The following is a 26,377-nucleotide window of genomic DNA, read 5'->3' on the forward strand; positions in this document are numbered from 1 at the left end:
TCTTGGACTCAATTCCCTCAATTCTGTATCTCTCGGTCACCACATCAATTGACGGGAGAAACTTGCTCAGCAAATAACAGACACACGAAAGGTGCATGACAAGTTCTCAATTTGTATTACTGTGAATCGGGCATTTATACAATTGTATTTACATGTGTCATGAGATATGCCATTCAGAATATAAGATTGACTACTTCCTTAAATATCACATGTTATTCTGACTGGTAAGATAAGACCTTCTTTGAATATGTCTGCAATGTATATCCTGGGCCAGACATCCTGAAATGTCGTATTTCCTATAGAATTGTATAGGTCTGTCACACTCAATCATATTAGATCATCCTATACAATTGTATACTAAGCATAGTATCACATTGTCAGACATCCTAAAAGGAAAAATGTCATTGTCCAAGTTTTGCCACACTCAGCATATCTATGACGTACATCAAATTTAGCATACAAAGCAAAAAGTAGTTTAACAAGTCAGCAATAATGATAATACATCTTATAAAATGATATGAGAAATTAACTAATATTTCTTACAATTCAGACAGTGTATAATTTTACAAGCTCTAGAAAGTACTGCACACTATTTTTTCCTTACTTATTGTAATATTTAGATCTTTCTCCCACTTTTGGCATGCAACAATAACCTGAGGTGCATCCATTTTCAAAATAGCATACATTGCAATAGAGGATACGTTTTCTACTTATTTGTTATTTAGAAGTGAGCATATCAGCTTAGTTCCCCCATGACAGTGTCTCACAATGTTTTGAATTAAATATTTTTTTACTCTCAAGTATGTAAATAATTCCTTATTGGGCAGCTGAAATTTCTGTATCAATTGTTGGAAAGATTTAATTCTATCATTTTCAAACAGTTTATCTATTTGAATAATACCTTTTTGAATCCAACTTCTTATATTTAAGTCTTGGACATAATATAGGAGTAATTCAACTATAAGATTTTGGGGGATTTTAGTCTCTATATTGACTTTCTTTCTTACTGCTTTCCAGGTATCTAGTATTGAGTCAATGCATATATTAGATTGTCTAAAGTACAGAAATTTTGAATCTGTTGGCCTATACCAAAGTATAGAGCTTAGATCGTTTACTTAACAGATCTCACTTTATATAATATACCACCGTTTCCCTGTTACACTGTCCAATTGGGTTCTATATATATATGAAAAAACATGTGTGCTAAGTAAGTGTCTAGAATGCTCGGAAAGCTTTAATTTTTTGTGCCACAAGTGTTTTATTAATTCTTGGTCTCTTGTTCTTCCAAATAATATTATTAACTGTGTTTTGAATCATGTCTAGCCATGGTCTAGGGGTTTTTAAAGGGAGCATTCTGAACAAGTATTCATATTTAAGCGAAGCCAAGAGGTTGTTTTCTAGACAGGCGAGATGGTCTCTGTTTTTATCATGCTTCAATTAGGTCATTACCTATAGACCTGGTGACTGCAACACCAAAGCAGATGCTCTGTCTAGGCAGTTTGAAACTACTGATAAACAGGAATTTGATGATAATCCTGTCATACCCGACAAATCCTTTTAAGCCATTTCAAGCGATTTTAGATATAAACAAATTTGTCAGGAAGGCTAAATTAAAGAGATTTTTTTGTAAACAAGTCTGCTGCAATAGACACTCCTCAACCTGCCATTGACACTTCCACAAATACTCTCTGCACCACCCCAACCCAACCTACAATAATAAGAACCAATTTAAAGAAAAACTCAAATTTTTACCCTTTGAGTTTCAAATCCGGTCCCATAGAAGTATTTGAAAAATTGGTATTAAATAATCTAAAAACAATTAAAAAAATAAAATAAATACCAACACCCCAATCTATCCCCACAAGAACATATAGTTCTAAAAGGATTACAAAAAGACAACACTGTCATCATAAAACCAGCTGATAAAGGGGGTGGTCTAGTTATTCTACCACAAACAATGTATATTAATGAATCATTAAAAAAACTAAATAACCCTAAAGTTTACAAAATACTAGCTTCAGATCCCACCCCATCCGTTAAAGAACAACTCATAAAATTATTATCTGAAGGTCTCGACTCTAATATTCTTAATAAAAAGGAGTTTGACTATCTAAACATATCACACCCAAAAATCCCTGTCATCTATTTTTTACCTAAGATTCATAAAAATCAAGACAACCCCCCAGGTAGACCCATTGTCTCCGGGATAGATTCAATTTTGTCAAACTTATCTATATATAGATATTTTACTACAGCCATCAGTTAAAGTTATGAAATCTTATCTTAAGGACTCTATGACTCTGCTTCGCTTTTTAACCAATTGTATTTGGCATCCTGATTTTATTTTAGTCACCTGTGACGTACAATCATTGTAAATTCTTATCCCACAAAGGTTGTGAAGCAGTTTTTACCATTTTAAAGGAAGATAAATCTATCCTGGAAGGCCAAATTTATTTAATTATACAAGGGATAAAAAATATTTTAACCAACAACTACTTTTGGTTTTTAGACTCTTTTTATAAACAAAAAAAAGGTACAACTATGGGAATCAGATTGGACCCTAGCTATGCAAACCTTTTTATGGCAGAATGGGAATCAGAGGCCATATGGTGAACATGCCTGGTGGGAAAATCTGGTGGCATATTTTAGATATATAGATGGCCTATTTTTTATCTGAAAAGGTTCAGAAAACTCTCTTACACAGTTTTTAAATCACCTTAATACCAAGAGCCACTGTATATCTTGTACAGACATTATTGCACTATTTTTATACCTTCTTATATCTCCATAGAGATGAGCCAAATAAGCTCCACCTATTTTGTGTATGACTGTTTATCTAATTTAGAGTGGTGTGTGGGGATCCCACTCAGGTGTTTAGATATCCTTTATACCCTTTGACCCTATACTATATACCTTACCTATTTAATTACAAGTCTGTACTTTTATGTGAATACAGAAGGAAACGAGATATGGCTGTATACAATCTAAAACAGGAAAAAAAGAGAACACATAGTGTGATACAGTAAAACAAGTGCAAGTGTGCTAAGATTATAATGCACTCACGAGATCAAGATGAATAATGCGCCCAAAAGGTGCCTGCCCCGGTAAACTTGGCGGCTGAATGCCTCCACTCTCCACTGGAAATCCAAGTGGACCAAAATATGGAATGAGACTCCGGTAGGTATAGGTAAAATAAATATGCAAATGTATTGTAAAAAAGAGGCCATATATATTAGCCACATAAGTCCTACGCATTTGTCCTACGCATTTCGTTCCTGTAATTAGGAACTTCCTCAGGGACCAAAAGCAAATAATATAACAGTTAAAAACAATCAATACAAAACAAAAATGCATACAGTGTTTCCTCCCCCCCACCCCCCAAGTCTATAGGAATAGGGCAGAGCCCTCAGTTCATTGGTCGATCCTGTGGGAGTTACCGATGATCCTATGGTCCTGTTTAGGTGTGGAGTATCCTATGATCCTGTTCAGGTGTGGAGTAGATGTTTCGTCGACCTTTCTTGGCGCGAAGAGATGGAACTGGAAACCGGAAGTGACGTCCGATTAGTACTAACGCGTTCCAATAACATATGCGTTCATCTAACCCAAATGCTGGGGTCTTGTCAATTCTTAGGCCACGGGGTATCAAACCCTCTTTTAAATAATTATCCAAAAAAGCTACCTCCCACCATTTTTTTGTTTCAATACTCAATAGTTTTTCTTTTTTTCTAAAATACTCATTTAATCCTTTGAGGGGCTGTGGTTTTTCCCACTCCTGAAACAATGCTTCGAACTTTTTTTTTCTTTGCGATTTTGGTGTAAGTTAGATAGAAAATTAACATTAGTGGCCATTTCAAAGAGGACATTCTATTTCTGTTTACATCTTAGTAGAATTTGAGGTATCACATATATATATATATATATATATATATATATATATATATATATATGTATATATATATATATATATATATTTTTTTTCTTAAGTCTGTCCATTTACCTGTCACAGCACTCTGACAACTAGAGTGCTCTGAGTCATTTTACTCAATGTGGGAAAGTTCTTTGGTGCTGTGTAATTTGACACTCTGATTGGTTGATTGAAAGCAACCAATCAGAGTCTTGTAAGTCAAATTACACAGTTTTAAATGAGCCACTGGCTGCTCGCTGTTTAGACGTCATTCTGTGAGTGGGGACATACGGGAGTATTTAACCTTCTTTTTTGTTAATATGGGGATCCCTCTGCAGCAAAGTAATATCTTGCTCACTTTGTATTACTTTACAGAGTTTTGTGCAACCTGCAAGCATTATTAAACTATTGAAACACAGGGAAACAGGAGGAAGCAGTCTATTTAGAGTTGAATGTGGGGACTCTGATGTCACACCCAAGGCCAGCCCCCTGTGCGGTCTTAGGTGCGGGTGTTTTCCAGGTGAATGGGACACTCTCTTCGCATGTAGCCTTTCTTGCCACAGTAAAGACAGTCCTACACAATTTTTCAGCATCAGTGAGCTTGGTAACCCCTAATTGCATAGGTTCTACCTCTGGTACCTTGGAAATCTCAGGAACTTCAACCTTAGGCATAACTGATACTGTAAGGCATCTATTTCTATTCCTGGTGTATTGTCCATCACAAATTCTATAGTCTATTTCCATGAGGTAGTCAATGAGATCCTCCATGACTACAGGGAGGTCTCTGGCCACTACCTCATCCAATATAGCATCTGATAGACCTTCCATAAATGCTGTAACAAGCCTGCTGTTTGTTCAGTCTACCTGAGAAGCCAAAGTATGAAACTGGAAGGATAGTCAACAACTGACATGGATCCCTGTTTGATTCTCATCAATACTTTAGCTGCATTTTTAGCCCTATTGGTAGTATCAAAGGTCGTACCAAAAGCTATAAGAAAACTTTGGAAATAATGAACCAGAGGACCATTAGCCTCCAATATGGGATTAGCCCACTCAAGTGCTTTATCAGTGAGCTGATGCATGAGGAACCCCTCCTTTGACCTGTCAGTGGGAAAGGATTGGGGATACATCTCAAAGTGGAATTCCCCCTACAAGTCTTAGCATCTCCTCCATACCCAGGGGGGGAGTCAGGTGTGCTGATGCATTAGGCAGGTTAGATGCCTCTGGAATGGATGGTACAGGTTGAGATGATATAGATATTGGTGTCTCCGGAGCCAAATAAGCAGTTCTGGAGAAAAGTCTAAACATGCAGGATCCATGACCCTATCGTAATGTCCCGGTGTAATACCCCAACACGGGGTCAAAACTAGGAAATAAAATATTACCGGGCCTTAGAATGACCGGACTAAACGTTGGACAGAGAAAAAGCATAATCAGAGATGAGCCGAGGTCAAGGTAACGGAGAGACGGCAAAAACAAAAACTAGCCAGAGTCAGGTACACGGTAATCAGAGATATAGGAATACAAGACAGGAAAGGGTTAAAGCTAAATTCAGAGTCATATACAAAGCCACGGTCAATATCAGCACCATGGGTCTCTCCTCATCCAGTGACTCCCCAGACTCACTTGAGCCTCGTGACCTCCCAAGCACCATCTTAGGCTGAGCCTGTTTTTGCGGCCTGTGGAAGTACCGGCGTATGTCAGGTAATTGGGTGCCCTCTAAGTGTAGCATTTTTCAATGTGTGCGCCTTATCTCTCTGTTGGTGGGCTGGGGGCAGATTCAGAGACGCAGTGAGAAGCTTTGTGTGAGAAAAGTTTGCCCATTTCATGGAAATTTGTAGTTTTCAAGTGTTGTGAAGTCAGAGCTCTTCACCAACACGTCTAGGCAGTTGCACAGCTAGCTATGCCTCCCCCCCCTCTAAACAGCACTTTTTAGCACTGATTTTTACTGTTGTAAATTGTAGGTAGAAAAAACTCAAGTTTTTGCTATTGTCCCAAACTAATATAATTGTAGATCAAACCAATTCATAAATGTTCTTTTAAAAATGTTATTTGTGACACCAAATGTTAGTTACTCCCAAGGTCCACATGCTATATTTAATAATATTCATATTAACTATTGCACAGTCCTCTCTGGCATTACCAATATTCCAGTCAACACAACTAGCAGTGTCTAATCTGACTTTCTACATGTTATAGATGGGTCCATTAAAATCAAGAATATTTCAACTGCAAATAATCAACCGTTTGATTACATTGATTGGCATACCTTACTCTCAGTATGTATCAAGGTTCCAGCAACAATGCTGCTTTACTTGATCCAATCAAATACAGTGATCAACACAATTATTCAAGTGTCATTTAAAAAAGTGTTAAAAATAACAAATCACAGTGGGGATGGCGATAAAAAAGACAATATACTGGCTTATAATCTTAAATGAATAACAGAAGGAGAAGGGCAGTTGAAATATTAATACAAATTTGGCTCCACTGTTTGGATCATCACACTGCTTCTACTAAATATTTGCTAGTTTAGGCACATGCATATTTTTTTTCCATTGTGGATACCAACTGCTGGGAGTTGTCGCGGCTTGGAATTTTTCAGTGTGTAAGTGTGTACCCATTTTTTTTTATTTATATTCAAATCGTCGCAAAGAAACATTATTTCCATTTTAGTTAATGGGAATTGATAATTCCAGTTGGAAGGTAACACGAGTAGCTCAGCGCAGTATATACTTACACATTTTAGCTTTCTTGAATCCACTGTAACATTTTGTAATGTGAAATATGAATCCAGAGCATCAAACATGTCCTATCCCTTACTGCTATATTGTTTCTGATTTATTTAATTTTTGAAATGCAACCGAGCTATTAACCATGTTAATTGAAATGTTTTATAACCCAAACCCCAAAAAATGCTGTTTTGCTGAAGAACATCAACTTTGATTTGATTATTTGTGTTTCTTTACTTTGAGTTTGGTATCGGATTACTTTTACACTGTGACCCTTGAACTCAGCTTGGTTATTGGATTATCATTTCTTGATTATGCTTGGACTCAAGAATGGATATTAGATTACTTTTTCTATACTATGCTTGGACTCAACATGAATGTTGAATTACCTTCTTTCTGTTACACTAGAATTCAGTATCAGTGTTGTTTTATACTGTTTGTTACCTTGACCTAAGCTTTCTGCATTTACTCTGTCATATTTTTTTTATGAATCCATAGTTCTATTATATGGTCATCATATGTCAAGCACTCAACTTGACGGACAACAATTGTCCTATTTAACATGCCTTAATGAAGATATAACCAATTTAGTAAACAAATAACTTAATGAGGTAAGTGATAGATGGACCTAACATTGAGAACAGGATAATAGTGAAATAGGGAAAAAAAATAGGTATCTGATGGTTGTAATAAGAAACAGAAGTCAAACTCCTTCCTGCTAGTAGATAGAGGAATGTAAAGGTTGGAGTTTGCAGAAAATAAAATATATTTTGATGGAATCAGCTTTGTCTTTGAAGTGAGTATTCTTGGGGCAGTGAGTGTGCTGTTAAAATAAGATGCTTCCAGCACAGGTTTTTTGATATAAGATTTGAAATTAACTTTAAATTCACTTTGAAATAACAACAATTCTCACTATGGTGAAATACAGTGAAAGTGTTTATCACTCCTTTGGTTCAAACAATTATAGTCAGAGTCCCCAAGCCCTTTTGCCTAAATTAAAAAACTCCACACTTGCACAGGAAAACATGAACAGTCGAGTGGTCCCAAAAGAATGACAACTCCACCAAATGGGCAAAAAAGAAAATAAAATACAGACAATTGAGCTTGATTTCAGAACAGACTGTGTTATTGCTCTATCTGCACATAAATTAAAATAATAATTATTAGAACTTAGCAGTAAAAGACAAACTACAGGCACCACTGAAAATGTAGTAACTAATAATAGTATAATCAAGTAATTCAAAAGATAATAGTATAACAATGGACTAGGTCGATGTAGGTGGTAGACAGAGATATATCAGGAAAAATCAGAACAGTAATACAAGCCAAGTCAATACAGGATAAACAGCAATGCAATCTAATGTTATCAATAAGGGGAAACTGTCAAAGGAGACAATGAGATTTGTGAAGTATACAGTATAGAGACATTTCAGAAGAGGCCAATTCTCTTTTAGTAGACACATGTATATTGCCAAACATCAGGTGGTACTCACAAATAGCTGCAACAGTGACTATTATAGGAAGGAAGCTCTATAAGGCAATGTTTGACACTATGACAACATTACGAGAGAAAGCCGCCTGCTAAAGAGTCTGATTCACCATAATGGAAGTGTTTCAAAATGATCGACTTCTCAATTGGCAAGAACATTTATATGCCCCTGATTATAGAGTAGATCTTGATCCTGACTCACTTTCAGAATGCAACTACAAGGTTTGCTGAGTAAGATTGAGATTATTCAAACTGTGTACAAACCAATATGGCAAGCAAATACAATTATGTACATTATTGTCCGAGAATACAAAGAGTCCTATAGTTATAGGAGCTTTGTATTTGTAAGACTAAAGTGTTCCTTTAAAATTCTACAGATTTTTGCCATCTAATCAGGTTTACTTTCACAGTAATATTGTTGCTTAAATCGTATCATAATTAGGAAGCAACATGCAGTGCTGTGCTAATAATATGTGTACAATTTAAAGCTTTATATTTTATTGCCAAGTTCTTAGACTAGCTAACTTTCCTTCACAGAGAAAATAAACAGAATTTACAGTATTTGTACACCAATATTTTTTAAATGGATATTGATATGATCTCAAAGCTCAAAGGACCTCTAAATATAATTCTGCATATATTTAACTAAAACTATTCACTAAATGGAAATCCTTCACCATGCACTGAAAATAATTTTGCTTATCAAATTTGTGTTAACTATGGATGAAGTTACATTCAATTTATATGTAAATGACTTGCAGGGAATGTTCCTTAGTTTGTTACATGTTACAGATCACAGCTCCATTTTAGATTTTGACAAGCCATGTGTGACTGCCAAGGAAATACTGTTTTCTTCCACAATGATAAGTCATCATATCTGTCAGAAGTGTTACAATATCGTGTTAAAGTTTTATCCAACTTCTAGGGCAGTGGTCTCAAACCTTTATTAGATCAAGGCATGTGTTCTACAAACCACACAATGCATGTAAATGCCTGACCTAAAAGAAGCCCCAGTATTCCACTCTGTTGTAACGTAATAAAGTAATGCACTGGTGATCCTTATCAGACATCACTGACCAAAAAAAACAAAACAAAAAAAAATGTTTTTCCCTCTTGGGAATTGTGTCAGTTCTTAAAACCATATATTCGATAAACATACCTGCTGCTGCACCAAATATATTGACATCAAGACAAATAATTATGCATCTAAATATAAATCAGGCTTAGTAAGCACTCTGGATGATTTTATAATTATTATAACCTACATATTTTTTTTTTTTTTTTGCAGTGCATAGTAGGATAACATACAGGCACGCGGTACCCCAAAGGCATTCCACTTGCATAGTTCAAAACATAGGTAACAATGGGATATATAGGAACAGTGCACAATTTTTATTTTTTAATTCAAGAGGATCAGGTTTGGAGCATGCTAGGTAAGAATATATAGAAGTCGCGAGTGTATCAATCTTAAGTATATAACTAAGACATTGTGGGCTGGGTTAGATGTCAGGCTTATGATGCTCTATGTGGAGGCATGGTTCTCAGAACACAATATAATAACTTAGGGCCCGGTGGAATCAGGCAACAGTGGGCTAGTAGGCAGCTTATGCTACATAGTTTGATCCTTCGTAGTGAAGGAGTGGAGCATTATATGCATTGAAAATGCGTTAAACATCTAGGCATTTATGTCATCAGTCTCAATGTTAGAGGCACTGAGATATTGGAATAACCAATCAAATTATACATTTCTAGTGTAATATAGTTTAACGCAACTTTCCCTCAATATGCCCCTGAAAGTCATTAACGTCACATTTGGTGTGGTTACCGCTAACATCAGTTACGGGTTATGCATGGTTTTGTAGGCTGCTTAACCAATTCCTTGCGATGGGAGGCTGCATGGGCATTCGTGCCAGAGTCCAGCAAAGGTGAGCCGGGAGCTTGTCACCTGTGGGGTGCATCCTCAGTCTGGGCCCTGTGGTCTGCTAGCTACGTTCGTTGCAGGACGGGTTGCAAAGGCGGCTGTTCGCCGGGGGCGGGGTGGGTCCTCCCTCCAGCCCCAGGCCGGTATGAAGGCCGACATCTTTGTGCCACGGGCCCGTTCTCTTCCAAGCACCGGGTCCTTCCCATAGCGGGAGTGACGGGGGGACGCGATGGTTTGTCGCCGTCTGTGGCGGCCGTCTCTCCGTCCGTGTGGGTGATGTCTTCGGGTCAAGCCCTTGGTGGCCCTCGGACCAGGTGGACCAGCAGTGAGAGGTGCAGGCTTGTCTAGGTGCTGTAGGCCCGAGGGGGTCCCTTGTTCCTTCCGGCTCTTGCCACCCCACTTTCTGTCTCGAGGTTGGTGCGATTTAGATATTAGGAGGGTTTCCAGTTTTACCCAAAACCGTTGAATGTGCTTAGTCAGCTGCTTTAGTTTGCGGTCCACGGAGCAAAGGGCTGGTGCATATTGCTCGTGTGTCTTCTCATGTGTCAAGCGCCATTATTGTTTAGGCCCTCTTCATGTTGCTGGACTCTGTTCTGGGTCTATATGCCGTTTTCATGTTGCTCGATTTAGGCGAGTGGAGACCGGGATGACTCCCACTGGTCCAAAGGGGGGGGGGGGTAGGAGAGTGTGTAGTCTCGTGGGTTACCTGGAGACAGGGAGTTCGGCCGTCCCTCCCCAGCTCTGGTGTAGTAGGCCGCAGCGGTGCTCTCCCAGTCTCCCGTGACCGATCCGCTATGCAGGGTCTCAGGATATTTTGCTGGGTCCCCTCTGTTTAAAATTATGTTGTTTGCCTTTTCAGTGGGAGCTCATGGCATGCACGTCTACTCTCCTGGATAGCTAGGCTCCGCCCCCCATAACCTACATATTTTAAGTCCTAATAGACATTAGATATATTGTTTTGGCGGAATAGATATGACCTCTTGGCAAGGAGTTCTGGGAAGGGCTGGCAAGGGGGGCAGGTGGACAACTGACCCTTCCCTCCATCCCTACTATAGAGTTGATTTTGGGCCTCACCGCACAATATTACTTATATGTTGTTTGTTTTTTATTGTATTCTAGTTTTGATAGTATTATTATAAACCTTTTATTGTAACATCTAGAAAGGGAATGGTGTTTGTTGATTTGGTAGTAAATTGGACAATTTGTTTGTAGTTGCCCATGTGAAGATACTAAAAGGAATCTTCAGCAAGGTACAAGCTGCAACCTATCCAAAGGCACAGTTGGACAGAATAGTAAGGTGTAAAGCTTGGAGGAAACACAATACATGGGATATATGATAGAAACATTTAAATACATAAAGGGACTCAACACAGTAAAGGAGGAGACTATATTTAAAAGAAGAAAAACTACCAGAACAATGGACATAGTCTTAAATTAGAGGGGAAAAGGTTTAAAAATAAAATCAGGAAGTATTACTTTACTGACAGGGTAGTGGATGCCTTGAATAGTCTTCCAGCTGAAGTGGTAGAGGTTAACACAGTGAAGGGATTTAACCATGCGTGGTATAAGCATAAGGCTACCCAAGCTATAAGATAAGGTCAGGGACTGTCAGGATCGGGACAGGGATCCAACACGCAGAGTACAAACAGTAGCCAGATACGTATACCGGACCTTAGAATGGCCGGACTAACGTAAGTAGTACAGTATAGAATGGTCAAAGACAAGCCGAGGTCGAGGGTAACAGAAGACAGGTAAGCGAGAGACAAGCCGAATCAAGGGTAACAGAGATAAGCAGAGTAAGGTAAACAAGCCGGGTCAAAACCAAAAGGGATAATAGAATACACAAGCACTGAGTGACTAGAACAAGCTAGAACCACGACAGGGCAATGAGCTAATGAAAGAAGCTCTGTTAAATACCCTGTTCAGAGCAGTAACCACGCCCCCAAGGCGTCCTGATTGGTCCTGCAGCCATTGACTGACAGGTTGTTCCGGGGGAGTGTCCTGATGACTACTTCCTGCCTAGATGCTGTAAAAGGCAGTCACTCCCTCGCGGCCGGCCTAGCATGACCGGATAGACCGCGGGGAAGGGAGCCATCAGACCGTCTGGATGGAGGAACAGCTAAGTCTCTACCTCTTTCGGAGGTAGAGACCACAGGTACCCTGACAGGGACTAATGAAAGTATTTATAAAATTGGGCAGACTAGGTGGGCCGAATGGATCTTCTCTGCCATCACATTCTATGTGTATTATTGGAAATAAGGTAACACCACCAAACTGAAATAGAAATACTAATTGTCATAAACACAGTGTAAAGCAAATACAAAGTCAGGGCCTTAACTAAAGACTGGTATAATGAAGACTGGAACAAGGGACAAGTACATAGGTGCAAACACAATACAAGGGGCAAGGCAAATTCAAGGAGCAAGCAAGAGTCTGGTACACCACAAAATGCCAAAAATTATAAATAGGCTCAAAGGTCATGCTTTGCATCATTTAATATTACTTCAGGCTAGAATGATGTGACCATGATCTTGTGATAATAATGCTGTTTTTATTGGAGACCTTACAAACAGGTTTTGACTGTCCCACATCAATCCAAGACAAATGATTCTCACTTTAAGTACCAAGATTGCAGAGCCAGAAGTACCGGGTGTGTCTATGTTGGTTACCTGGTTGTGTTTTGACGCAAGTGTGTTGTTGAAAGGCTCAATTTTGAAAGGCTAAATTTGGACACAAGATTATCTTTAAAGCAGCACTGTAAACCTCCATACCATGAAATAATAGTATATCATGAAGATAGTATCCTTATGAAATACTCATTTTGACTGTCTTGGAATTTCATTGAATTTCCAACCCAGTCAAGAGATATACAGAGACAAAGCCAGTGATGGCTGCAAGGAATTTTCTCTTTCTTTGGGGGATCCCACACATGTGCGGGAACTCTCACTGAGAACCCTCAAAAAGTCTAAGCCAGCAGCCAATATGCATAGGACTGAGTTTATTGTACTTTATTATCCCTATAACACTGCTAAGGTGTTCTATGCTGTCCCACATTTAAGCCCTAATGGCTTTGAGCCCTGGGGATACTTACCTTCTGAGCGGTCCAATTTGGGAGGACTGCTTGACAGCCCAGACTGCACCCCTTTTGATGAACCAGGCCCCTGTGGGCCATGTGATTGCTCTCACAGAGCAACCGCCTGGCCTCAATAGCTGCCCATGAGTTCTTACTTACCTTCCGAGCGGTCCAATTCGGGAGGACTGCTTGACAGCCCAGACTGCACCCCCTTTGATGAACCAGGCCCCTGTGGGCCATGTGATTGCTCTCACAGAGCAACCACCTGGCCTCAATAGCTGCTCATAGCTGTGTCTGAAGGGGGAGTAGCCCCCTTAAACTGGGAAATAAAATTAAAATAATTAAGACACACAAATATATACATAAGTATTCACATTCTGACTATATATATATATATATATATATATATATATATATATATATATACATACAGTATCTCACAAATGTGAGCACACCCCACACATTTTTGTAAATATTTTATTATATCTTTTCATGTGACAACACTGAAGAAATGACACTCTGCTACAATGTAAAGTAGTGAGTGTACAGCCTGTATAACAGTGTAAATTTGCTGTCCCCTCAAAATAACACACAGCCATTAATGTCCATTGGCACTTATGGACACTTATTTTCTTTGGTCAACCATGGTAAGGCCTGTTCTGAGTGGAACCTGTCCTGTAAAACCGCTGTATGGTCTTGCCCATTGTGCTGCAGTTCAGTTTCAAGGTCTTGGCAATCTTCTTATAGCCTAGGCCATTTTTATGTAGATCACCAATTCTTTTTTTCAGATCCTCAATGAGTTCTTTGCCGTGAGGTGCCATGTTAAACTTCCAGTGACCAGTATGGGAGAGTGTGAGAGCGATAACACCAAATTTAACACAACTGCTCCCCATTCACACCTGAGACCTTGTAACACTAACGAGTCAAATGACACCGGGGAGGGAAAATGGCTAATTGGGCCCAATTTTGACACTTCCACTTAGGGGTGTACTCACTTTTGTTGCCAACGGTTTAGACATTAATGGCTGTGTGTTGAGGTATTTTGAGGGGACAACAAATTTACACTGTTATGCAGGCTGTACACTTACTACTTTACATTTACAACATTAAACAAATATTTGCACACCAGTCAAGCCATAAGACTTGCTTTTCCCACCCAGAATACTTTGTGGTTTACTGGCTTTGCATCTTTTCCTAAGTTGTGTTTCAAAGCTGTTGTATACAGCAAACCCAGACTCATAGGAATCCATGTTTAAAATGGAATGAGGCAAAAATGTGATTTTGTTAACCTAATTTGCATATTCCCACCCAGAATCCTTTGCGGTAGTAACATCACTGCATATTTGTGATTTCTGTGGGAAAAGCAAGTCTTGTGGCTTGACTGGTGTGCAAATATTTGTTTAACATTGTATTGACTATCCACTGACTTCAGGTGGAAGACGTTTTCAATCACAATTTTTCCCCATCATAACTTTTTTGCTTTTTTAATTTGCAAGTACTGCCAAGCCTCAATAGCAAGCCAGTAACCAACCTCATGCTGATGATTTGCATTAACATTGAAACAGCTGTCCCTGAGTGGTTCAAAGTTGTGTCCAAGTTGTGTTTCAAAGCTGTTGTATACAGCAAACACAGACTCAAAGGAATCCATGTTTAAAATGGAATGAGCCAAAAATGTGATTCTTTGTTGAACTAATTTGAATATGCCCACCCAGAATCCTTTGCAGTAGTAACATGACTGCATATTTGTGATTTCTCTGGGAAAAGCAGATATTTGTCTAACATTGTATTGAATATATATATATATATATATATATATATATATATATATATATATATATATGGGAAGGTGGAGCCTGGAGTTGTGAGAGGGGGTGATCCGGCCTATATAAACATAAACTTACCTCCACACCGGGCCGATTTCAATTGGTCACTTCCGGTTTTGCCAGGAGAGGTTTTTTTCCCGAGTGATTTGCCATACCTAGCTACAGCCAAAACATGGGCCAATCAATCCTGCAGGCCACTGACAGCGTTCAACGACGCCAGCTACAAACCACGACTACACGGTCGCACACAGCTCCACTAAACTTCCGGCCACAGTCCCGAACTTCCGGGTCAGCTTCCAAGCACCTGGTAACTGTAAGTAAAAAAATCAAAAACAGGCGACGCATGTGCATGATCACTGGGGATTGTTACTTATAAATGCACGATACACATTAACCTACGTACCGATAAGCACTTCATACCCCCATACAACAGTGGTTCACATAGATGATTCCTCATATGGCTATTCTAACGGCTGTTTCAACTTTGCAATCCTCTACATAATCACACAGACACCAATATTGCCATCTACTGGCACAAATTGCTAACTACGTATAACTCCCAAACTGTTACACTAAAGCGGTAATGATTTGTAGATTATGTCACTATGGCAAACAAGGGTCCTTCTGGCAAAGTTGCTAACTACACCGAGATCCAACCAATGTCACCACAAAAGTCACAATCGTGAATTGTTTCACAGGGGAATCTAGACATTATATCTGCAACATTATATGTTTTAATTATGTATAAATCTGTCGCTACTAATTAGTTAACATGTTTTCTCGGGTCACATGGGAAAAAGCAGGTAATCAATTTGGCAGGAGATTTCAATGTTATCAATCAGTCCGAATTTTCTCATGAATACCCATGTACATTTGCATTTGTCACTTCATGTTCTTTCAGAACTCTCTCGCATACCAGTATACACAGTACGTTAATAAAATTGTGTGATTCCTAACGAGGGGGCGATAGGGGTGTATTGCAGCTACAATGCAACAACTAAGACATAATACTCATTAAGAATGGACCCAGCTCCTAAAGTTTAAAAAAAAAACGTTCATCTTGGAGGCTAATAGCAGTATAAAGGGTACTAGGTTAACCCCCAAAAAATAATTCAGTATTGTCGCTTTACGATTTAATTCCAGTTAGAACTACTATCAAACTACAATACCTACCCAGACGGTTAAGTTAGCGTATAATCAAATAAGCGATCTGTTCAACAAGCCAAATCCGTAAGTTACATTCAACATTATACCGGTTTCTGACCACAAACGTACAAGGACGACTAATACACTTCACATCATACATAACACTCTTCGTAGGCACACATAGTAAATAGTTTAACATAAGCACGCCGATATTGAACAACTTATATTTAACTTCACTTCGATCCCTCAATCTGCTAGGTCCATAAGTAATACCACCATAATCACAACCCCTTAAGAGGAGGATCTATAAACCCAGTTATGTACCACTTTTAACAAATTACAATCGGTTACACAGTATGCTACCAAACACAGTTTTGGTTTTTAACAGGTGATAAATACCACCCAATTTAGACACCTGTTAAGTCATAAGACCCCTTAAAGGATCAAAAGATTACAGGTATGCTATTTATTTCATTTTTTTTAGGTAGTTTTACGTCCCAAGGAAGCCGGATAAACCGGCAAAACGCCTAGATGTCACTAAGGGGGCGGAGACTGCAGCAACTTGGAGAACTACACTGATAACCAGCTTTTGAAGCCAAACTTCTGCTTCTATACTACTCAACAAAGCCAGAGTCTCCAGCTACCTTATTTGAACAAGCCGGTTAGTGAGTAGGGGTGTATGCCATGCCTATCTCACCACTCCCTCGTGTAAGAGTTTTTCTAGTGTACACTGTAAGCTACCTTATTTGAACAAGCCGGTTAGTGAGTAGGGGTGTATGCCATGCCTATCTCACCACTCCCTCCTGTAAGAGTTTTTCTAGTGTACACTGTAATAACCTTTTGTTATTGTAATAAATCTTTTGTACCTCATAGTTAATTGAGCTCATCTACTATATTTTCTTAGCCCTTTATTTGATTATACAGTGTGGGAATATTATTAGTACTGAAAGTTCTTTCAATCTACACTATCATGTGTTTGTTATGTATTTTTTTCTATATGTACTGAAAACAACATCTGGAAGTCATCTACTGAATACTAAGTATTATCTTTGACTCTCACATAATCTATATTTAGAGTTTATCACCTAAATAGTCACTTATTTTGACATACTGCTCCACTCCTATTTATCATTTTCTTTTTTTTTTTTATATATTATGTGTGTTTAAGGGTATCACATTTGGAGTGTGTTAGCAGTGAGACAAAATCATACCAACTGTAAGTAGCAACGTAATCATTTTATTTAAAAGAGTGCTCCAAAAACTACTATTTTATTTATGCTATTTACTTTTGTAACTTCTGTCTACGCATCGTTAACTGGCAGTTAGGGTACCAGAACAGTCCAAACTCAGGAACATAATTCGCAATTGCCACGAGACCAACACCCACCCTCACGCGGAGGTATTCTCGTCCATCGGCCCAAATCATAGCTAAAGTCTCACAACACTCTACTAAGAGGAGTAGTGCTCAAGCCCCCCTGAGGCCTACACCCCCCCATCATTTCATGGCACAGCTCAGAGCCAAATCATAGACAGCGCCTCTACCAAGCCACTTGGCAATTAGCAGGGCCACACCTTCCCACGCTTAGATAAGTTCTTGGCCACCCAGAATTAAAACAGACGCCAGTTAACATAATCTACCTAAAAACAGTATACTCATAAGTCTCATTTTAATGTCATTATAGTATGTCCCAGTTCTCAGACCAAGGAGAGAACTGCTCACTGCCCAGCACACCAGCTAGACCACCCACACTAACCGCGGCCTCTACTGCAAACTAAAACCAAGACCCTTCAAGTCCCTGTTCCTTGAGGTCAGGGACCATCCCAAAGATAGCCTTAGAACTAAGACGAAGGGGTATACCATACCCAGCCACCAGGAAGGTGGAATTATATAGACTAATGATGTCCAGTTCAGATAATCCACAAGCAGGGGCCAGTACGCAAGCCAATATAAACAACACCCTAACCGAGATACAGGCCACTATGTCTTCGATTCTGTCATCCATAAATAATTTAAATCAAAGGATGGAGAAGTTGGAATCATCAACACCAGCTACTGTAACCCCAGCAGATTTCCTTCCCACACTAACCACCGAACAAACCGTCACACAGGGTAATGTCATGGCCACACCAATCACTCAGGGTCCCACGACACATATAATCACACCTGCACACATGGTCCAAATATTAAGAAAGACATATTGGAAGGAAAGGACGTAAACCTAATGTCCCTATTGATAGCATCCCAAGACATGGTCGAAAATAAAACATACAATTACGGTGACTTGTCAGTGCTGCTAAAAGCCAAAGATCCCAGACTAAACAAAAAACTATCCATACCAGACTTTGTAATAGCATTTGGATTGTTCAAATATGCAATTTGCTTTAATTTCCCACAGTGCAGAGAGGAACTAGACCTGTACTTGCACAAATTGGTAGACCTGGGGAACAAGTATGATGGCACCACATTTTACGATTACCACAAGTCTTTTTCGGCCAATTCTGCGGCAACATTTGCACAGTTTAACATCAGGATAGACTGGAGCCACATGGACACGGAGTTGTTTTTTTGCCACTTCGCTGGGCAGGTGCCACCGGCTTGTGCAATTTGCTCTTCCAACTCTCATGCTACCAATTTGTGTTCCCACAAGCCTAGTTTATCCACCACTAGCTACACCACCCCTAGCGCAAGCACATACGAAAAAAAAGGATTTAAAGACAAACTGGGGAGACCGATAGTCTTCTTAGGTAAGACTCAGATATGCAACAACTTCAACGCAGTTTCAGTGTCTGCAGGTTGTTGCATGTCTGCTCCATCTGTTTTCGAGCCCACGCCAAGACTATGTGCCCAAACCGTCTCTCTCCCCAAAAATGACTAACGGGAGTACAGGTCGACACACTGGCTTTCTACTTACATGCTCACTCATCACAAGATCTTGTTAAGTTCCTAATCACAGGTTTCACAGAAGGGTTCCATACAGGGTTAATTGCACTACCGATAGGAACTATCGAATGTAACAAATTACTTTCAGCAGCAATAGACCCTACAATAGTAGACAAACTTTTAAGCACAGAAGTGGGAAAAGGCTTCATGATCGGGCCATTCCAAACACCACCATTCTCATGTTGACGAACCAACCCGATATATTTGCCTGTTGCGATGCCGAACAATAAAAAACGTTTAATAATAGACCTTTCGGCTCCTCATTCTATTGTAATACCAAGCCTAAACTCGCTTCCTAGGAATTTTACTTGCAGTATGCCATGGTAGACAATGGCACACAGGCCGCTTTTCCAGGAACTCATGCTGGACTAGCTATACTCATGGCTCATGGGAGAATGCTGGCACAATCAGCACTCTGAGCCAACACCAGACGTTCATAAAAATCGAGCCTTAACCATCATCATCAGGTTCATTACAGAATACAAGATCACAAACCCATTGTCATTACATACTATGGTGGTGTTTACATCCTTTTGCATCCTTTTGCCACTTGAATCTAAAACTAGCACACAATACAATAAAGCTATATTACAGGTATACAGCTCCATGTCATAAACACATACCCTAGTCACAGTACCTTCATGTCTTCAAACCCAATAAAAAAAACATCCTAAAAGGTATCCAACGACTACAAGGTCACAAACCCACGAAACAACAACCCATAAACAAATTCCGAGCATTATCCGACACATTGGATACACGACCATTCAAAATCGAAACAAAAAACACCATAAAAATCGCTACTTATGTGGACTTCTACGGGTTCTTAGGACCAAACAAATTCACAGTAGAAAAGGCCAATGATACCAACAAAATGCTAAAAATGGCTGACCTAAACAAAATAGGGGACCACTATGTCCTGACACTGCGGCAATCCAAAACAAATCAAACAGGGCCACCATGTCGACATACCCACAGGCAACAAGTGGTGCCCAGTGCAATTACTTGACCAGCTTTATTCGAACCTTAGAGGTCAAGACAAAAACGCCCCCCCCTACTAAGCTTACACTGCAACCCTCTAACAACATCCAAGTTCACAGTGTACATACGTACTCTCTTTTCAAAAATAGGGTGCGATCCATCAGCTTTCACCAGTCATAGGCGCAGCAATAGCCGCATCTAGTCAAAATATCCCAGTGCACATTATCAAAAGGTTAGGATGATGGAAGTCGTCAGCATACAACCGGTATATACCCCAACCGGAAAAAGAACTCTGAAAAGCATTCAGAGACTTAACCAAATAATGTTAAAAAAACACATATCTGCATGGGTCTAGTTAACAGTGAAATACGTGTAAAATTGCTTTGCTTACATCTTTTTGCCGTCTTTATTTACAGGCCTGCCCGAACATCGGTTTCAGCACAACACAATCGAATTTAGTAAATATCATGATTAACGCTTACTCTGCCTATTTTCCTGACCACAAATATAAATATATATATATATATATATATATATATATATACACACACAGTCAGAATGTGAATTAAAAGCATCTCACTGAGTGCTGTTAAAGTCTCAACTGTGAGCATAAAGTGCCAATGATGTTTTTCTGGCACGAGTGTGCATAGTTAAGAAATCAGGCTTATGGTGTCGCATTCTGCAAAACATTAATTTTTTGTCCGAAAACTATAAAGATGAGGTAAACACCTATATTATGCACTTAACTTGTATTGATTTTTCAGAGGGAGAACAATTGGCTGTCCCTATTCTAGTGTTTCTAATTATATTCTACATCAAACCACTGAAGAGATAGGTTAGAAAACAAACCCTCTAGATCTGCATTGACCTGCTGATAAGATAGAATTCTGATTTTTTTTTATTTTTTTTTTACCACTGGGAACTTGGTACACCTTGATACAACTCATTTTACACTCTACATCTGTAAAACACTGGTGGTTAAAGGGTTTCTTCAACAATGAAACATTGCGAACCAGACGCCTACCATCATGACAATATTCAAAAAGTAAAAGTGGTTACAGTGGTTGGAGTAACCCTTTAAATTATGAGCAGTATGGTAGAATACTGAAAAGAAGACCAAAAAAGTCTTCTGGTTCTTGAAATTTTGTAAACTTGTCTGAGGTAGGAGTGGAACACACTGATAAAAAAAAGACTGCCTCGTTGTTGTTTTTTTTTTTGAATTCTTTATTTTTGTTGTGCAGGTAGGTACAATGCATAGACATGTGCCACAACAGCGAACATTTACATAGAAACAGAAATAAGATAAACAATGGCATGTGGAACTTGCACTGTTTTTGATTATAGGCATAGTAAACGAAGCAGGTAGGTCTAATCTATAGACTAATAGTGAACTTACAGGTTATCATCAGCCTGACTTCATTAAACCTCCGAGTTGGACTTACAATATAAACAAACAAAAGAAAAGAAAAAAAAAAATTAAAAAAAATAAAAGAGAAAAATAAATAATACCAAAACAGAGCAGTAGAATGGTATCAACATTTGTGTTCCTCAACAAGGTTGTGTCATATGGATTAGTGTGTTAAGTAGTAAGTATTTGTTGTGTGACTAGTCGTTGTATTGCCCCTTGTATGTTTTGCTAGCTCGAGCGATGCTCTTCGGTGGGTGTGAGGGTAATCATGGGCTTGTCTATCTGGGTTGCCCACCAGGACGTTGGTATGTCTTCTGACTAACGTCAAGTGTGGCAGTCTGCTATCTAAAGAATAGAAAACGCTTAACTGGTAAAAAGCACTAATACTAAAAATAAGTTTTGCGCCTCTCTGGTTCAAGTCGTGTCGAGCCTGTAAGATGTGGCCATGTGCTGTGATTAGAGGCGGGGGGGTTAGCGTTGGCCTTGTAGTCTATCAGTCTGGGTGTGTGTTAGCTTCCTTGAGCTAGGTAAGTATGTTGTGAACTTTGTAAGGACAAATATCACCTCAGAGACAGGTGTCGGTTGATAAGAACAAAGTAAACATGGGTAAGGAATAAATCAAACAAACTGTGCGACGGTTTGCTGGGGTTGGCTGGTAAGAGTCCCGTTTCACCTCGGTTCAGGGGTAAGTCTTAAGTAACCGTTGCCGTGCCGGCACGAGCTGTCGCTCGTTGTGGGACAAATGGGGTGATTTTAGTGGGGTCCCATCTGCGCGTTACCGCTGGGGCCTTCTCCGGTTCAGGGGGACGCAGACCGTCTCGTGTGAGGCCGAGTGCCTCCAGTAAGGAATCCGCCTCAGACAGTTCTCGTATGGAGTAGGTGGTTTCTCCGTGCGTGACCAGGAGGATTCAGGGTGTCCGCCAGGTGTATCGGATGTTGCGGTTCCTGAGGAGGGTGGTTAGGGGCTGGAGCGTTCTCCTCCACTCCATCGTGCTCCCAGAGATGTCCGCATAAAATGTAAGTCCCATGCTCTCAAAGGAGTATTGGTTGGTGCCCTGGAGGGCCGCCATCACTGCCGCTTTGTCTTTCATGGTTTGGAAGCGGATTATCAAGTCCCTTGAGGCCTCCCTCGGCTTAGGTATGCAGAACACACCATCCAGGGTGACGGCCATGGCGTGCTTGGGAGTCAACAGCGCTGCCAGCAGGCTTCTCACCACATGAGGGAGTTCAGCCTCCGGGGTTTCCTCTGGTATTCCCCGTACTTTAAGGTTTTTGCGCCGTCTTCTGTCCTCCAGGGCGGCAAACCTTTTCTCGGTGTTAGCTTGCTGGCTCTCACCATGTTTTCCAGAGTCGCAATCTTCTGCGTCTGTGCGTCCGAGGAGGTCTCCAGCGCACCCAGCCGTCCTACTAGGCCTGTGATATCTGTGCGGAGGGAGGCCACATCGGCCTGGAGAGTCTTTTGGAGGCCTGTGAGTAGGTCTTTCAGTGCCCCCATCGTGACCGGTTGGGAGTCTGGGCTCTGTGAGGGTCGTGGGATGGGTTCCCGGTATGGTGTGACCACGGGTTCCCCATACATTGGGTCCTCATCCGAGGATTCTGTGAGTTCGTCCGGGTAGTCGGCCATCTTGGGCCTTGCCGCCTCGTGCACTTGGCGGAGCATGTCCCCGATATTCATCCCCATCCGAGGTTTGTCGGGTTTCTGCTTTTTGGTTTTCCTTCCCATGCTTGCTGAGGTCGGTAGCAGGATATTTTTGTTGTGAAATGTACGTTTTAATCGCGTTTATTGCCTCAGAATGCCGGAGCTCAAAGAAAGTACGTCTGTTCGCTTCAGGCATCAGGCCACGCCCCCTGCCTCGTTGTTTTATGGCAATACTTTACCAATCTATGAACTGACTTTTTAAACTGTCAAAATGAATTTTTAATTGACTAGCTCATTACGTTTTTACTTGCTAGTCTCCTCTGGAAATTGAAAAATACGTGATTATTCAATATAACAGGTGCTGTACGAATGGTCATTTAATGTGTACCTCAGTGGAGATGTTTCAGAAAAAGTTAACAGTATGAGGGGGGCCTTATATCTGTAATGTCTGCATCACTTAAAATTGGTGATAAAAATGTTTATTGTGCAATTCATACATTGTATGTCTCACAAATTATTTTCAATTTTTTACAACTACAGGTTCATAAAATTTAACATTATAGGCATAAACACTGCCAGTGAAAAATAAAGACCTTGCTCTGAGACTCGGGAGCAAAACAGGCATGTAAAGAATTTTGAAACAGATTCGGTTTGGCAAAATGTTACTATAAGATGCAAGACACTGTTAATTAAAGATTGATAATAAAAAAAAAATGCATGTATATTTTAACAGAGAAGTAGCTGGAAGGATATAGGATGTCAATATGTTTTATTAATAAATATTACAAATGAAAATAAGATAAATGAAACAGGAATAAATACATTTATAATCAATCAATCACTCTCTTTCTTCAATACAGCTTTATCAAAAGTAACACTCTCAACCTATCAACCTATCACTGGCCACCCAATGCAAGTTCAGTGCTAACCTTAAAAACCTTACCAAGAGTACTAATTACAGTGTCACTAGCATTGGGTGGCCAGTGATAGGCTGAGAGTGTCAACTGACCCGAATGATAATGCTCTTCTCTGCTCAGTCTAGTGGCAGAACCAGGAGTGCCCAGGTGGTGCCTGAGGAGGACCTTAAGTGTTACACCTTTCGAAAATAGTTTAACACTTTAGGGTCAGATGGCACAAAGGGATTCCATCCCTTAAAACACTTCATTGAGGGAACAGAGTTCCTTTAATGAGTGAGACAGAGGAGAAAAGGGGGAGTAGCAAATAATAGTGGGAGTAGGGCATCCAACAAATAGGAAATAAAATGGGGGCATGGAAAAATTAAAGAAGAAAGTTCATCTGCAAAACAACCGGTTGAAGCAACTTCATGTCAAGACATGTAATCTAACCTAAGCAACCAAAGAGAGGTTTGCATGTGGTTGTCACGACTACTAGTGTGGGCCAGCACGCAGAAACTATGTAAACATATACATAGACAGGAAAAGAAAAGGAAAATAAAAGGACAGACTGTAAACCGGACCTTAGAATGGCCGGACTAATACGCTAGAGACAGAGAATGGTCAAAGGGACTGCCGAGGTCAAGGAAGCCAGAAAATACACAATACCGTTTACACAAGCCAAGTCAGGGAAACCAGAATTCGTAATAACCAGGGAAAAGCCAAGATCAGGATACAAGGAAATCAGATTCATAAAGATAAAACACTCTCAGGAAACCAGGAACAGGAAACCACAACAGGGCAAGGTACTGGGGTGAGCTAGGGATTTAAATATCCCTCTCTACGGTCTGATTGGTCAGAGGGCGACCTCTGACCCCAAAACGTGCGTGCACTTTGACGTTGTGACGTCACGCGTACGTCAGTATAAACTTCGGGGCGGAGTTATGTTTAGGCGCGACCACGCGGTCAGCGCCATTTTGGTTCCGGAGGATGCGGGGAAGCGGTTGTTGGATCGCCGACGAGCAGGTAAGCTCGTGCTGTCGGCGAGGCTGTGCCGGTCGGGCACAGCCTTGCCATGCGGCGGGCCGGCAACCGCGACAGTGGTCCATATTGTGAGCCCTTTTTATAAATTTCACAGTTGTTAGTACTGAGTACTGAGCTCTTAATGCATTTCCATACATTTAAATACATTTCCATACATTGTTTAATGCCTTCACTACCAAGTGTTTGCAAAATAAAAGCATGCAAAAATTATAATTTATTTAATGAAAACCAAAAATTTTGGTTGGACAGAAAACTCTTAAAAGGGAAATTATAGTGCCTGGAAAACAAACTTGTTTTCCTGGCACTATAGCTTCCACCTCTATCAAGACCTCGCCATGGTGCAGAATAGGTTAATAAGCCCATCTGTCACTTACCTAGGTCCAGCAATGCTTGCTCAGCTCCGCCCACGTTCCTCCCCTGCCAACATCAGCTGGCGGGGAAGACCTCATGCATAGCTGCAAGTTTTCATGCATAACGTGAGTACGTCCAGCATCATTTAAGTGACCAAAAGTTGCCTTCAAGCCCGGATGTCCCTCTAGTGGCTGTCTGGTATTAATATTGATATATACTTAAAATAACTTTAAATACATATATATATACATACATACATACATACATACATACACACACACACACACACACACATATATATATATATATATATATATATATATATATATATTTATATAATTAAAAAAAATAATTGAAAAAATATAAATAACAAAAATACATTATATACCTGTTTCAATTTGTTCTAACTGTATTTTCATATTAAATACTACAAAAAAACTGGACATACCACATTTTGAATACCCTGGGTTGTCTACTTTTTCAAATGGTATGTCATGGTGGGGTTAATTTTAATTTCTGGGCTGCCATACCGTCTCAAATACAACATAGCCAATTTGGCAAATAGCAATTCACAAAAACAGAAATTGGCAAATCTTACATTTGACCCTGTAACTTTCCAAATCACCATAAAACCTGTGCTTGAGGGGTACTGTTCTACTTGTGAGACATTACTCTACACAAATATGAGTGTTTTAGAGACGTAAAATATATTATACTGATAATAGCATTGGTCAAATGGCAGTTTATGTGTGAAAAATGCAAAAAAATAAATACAAATGCTAATTTTGGCCAGGGTTTGTGACTAAGTGGCTACTAAAAAAGACTGGACATACCTCATTTTGACTACTGTGGGTTGTCTACTTTTGCAAATGGTATGCTGTAATGGAGTTAATTTTCATTCCTGGGCTGCTATACGCAGGGGCAGGCTGGGACGGGGGCAGGGAGGCAATTGCCCCCCAGGCCGCCCTAAATCATTTTAAAACCGGCCGCTGCAGGGCCGATCCTAATGCTGCAGCCGCCTGAGCGCTATGT

Source organism: Pelobates fuscus, chromosome 12 (genome assembly GCF_036172605.1).
Source record: "Pelobates fuscus isolate aPelFus1 chromosome 12, aPelFus1.pri, whole genome shotgun sequence".
NCBI lineage: Eukaryota > Metazoa > Chordata > Amphibia > Anura > Pelobatidae > Pelobates > Pelobates fuscus.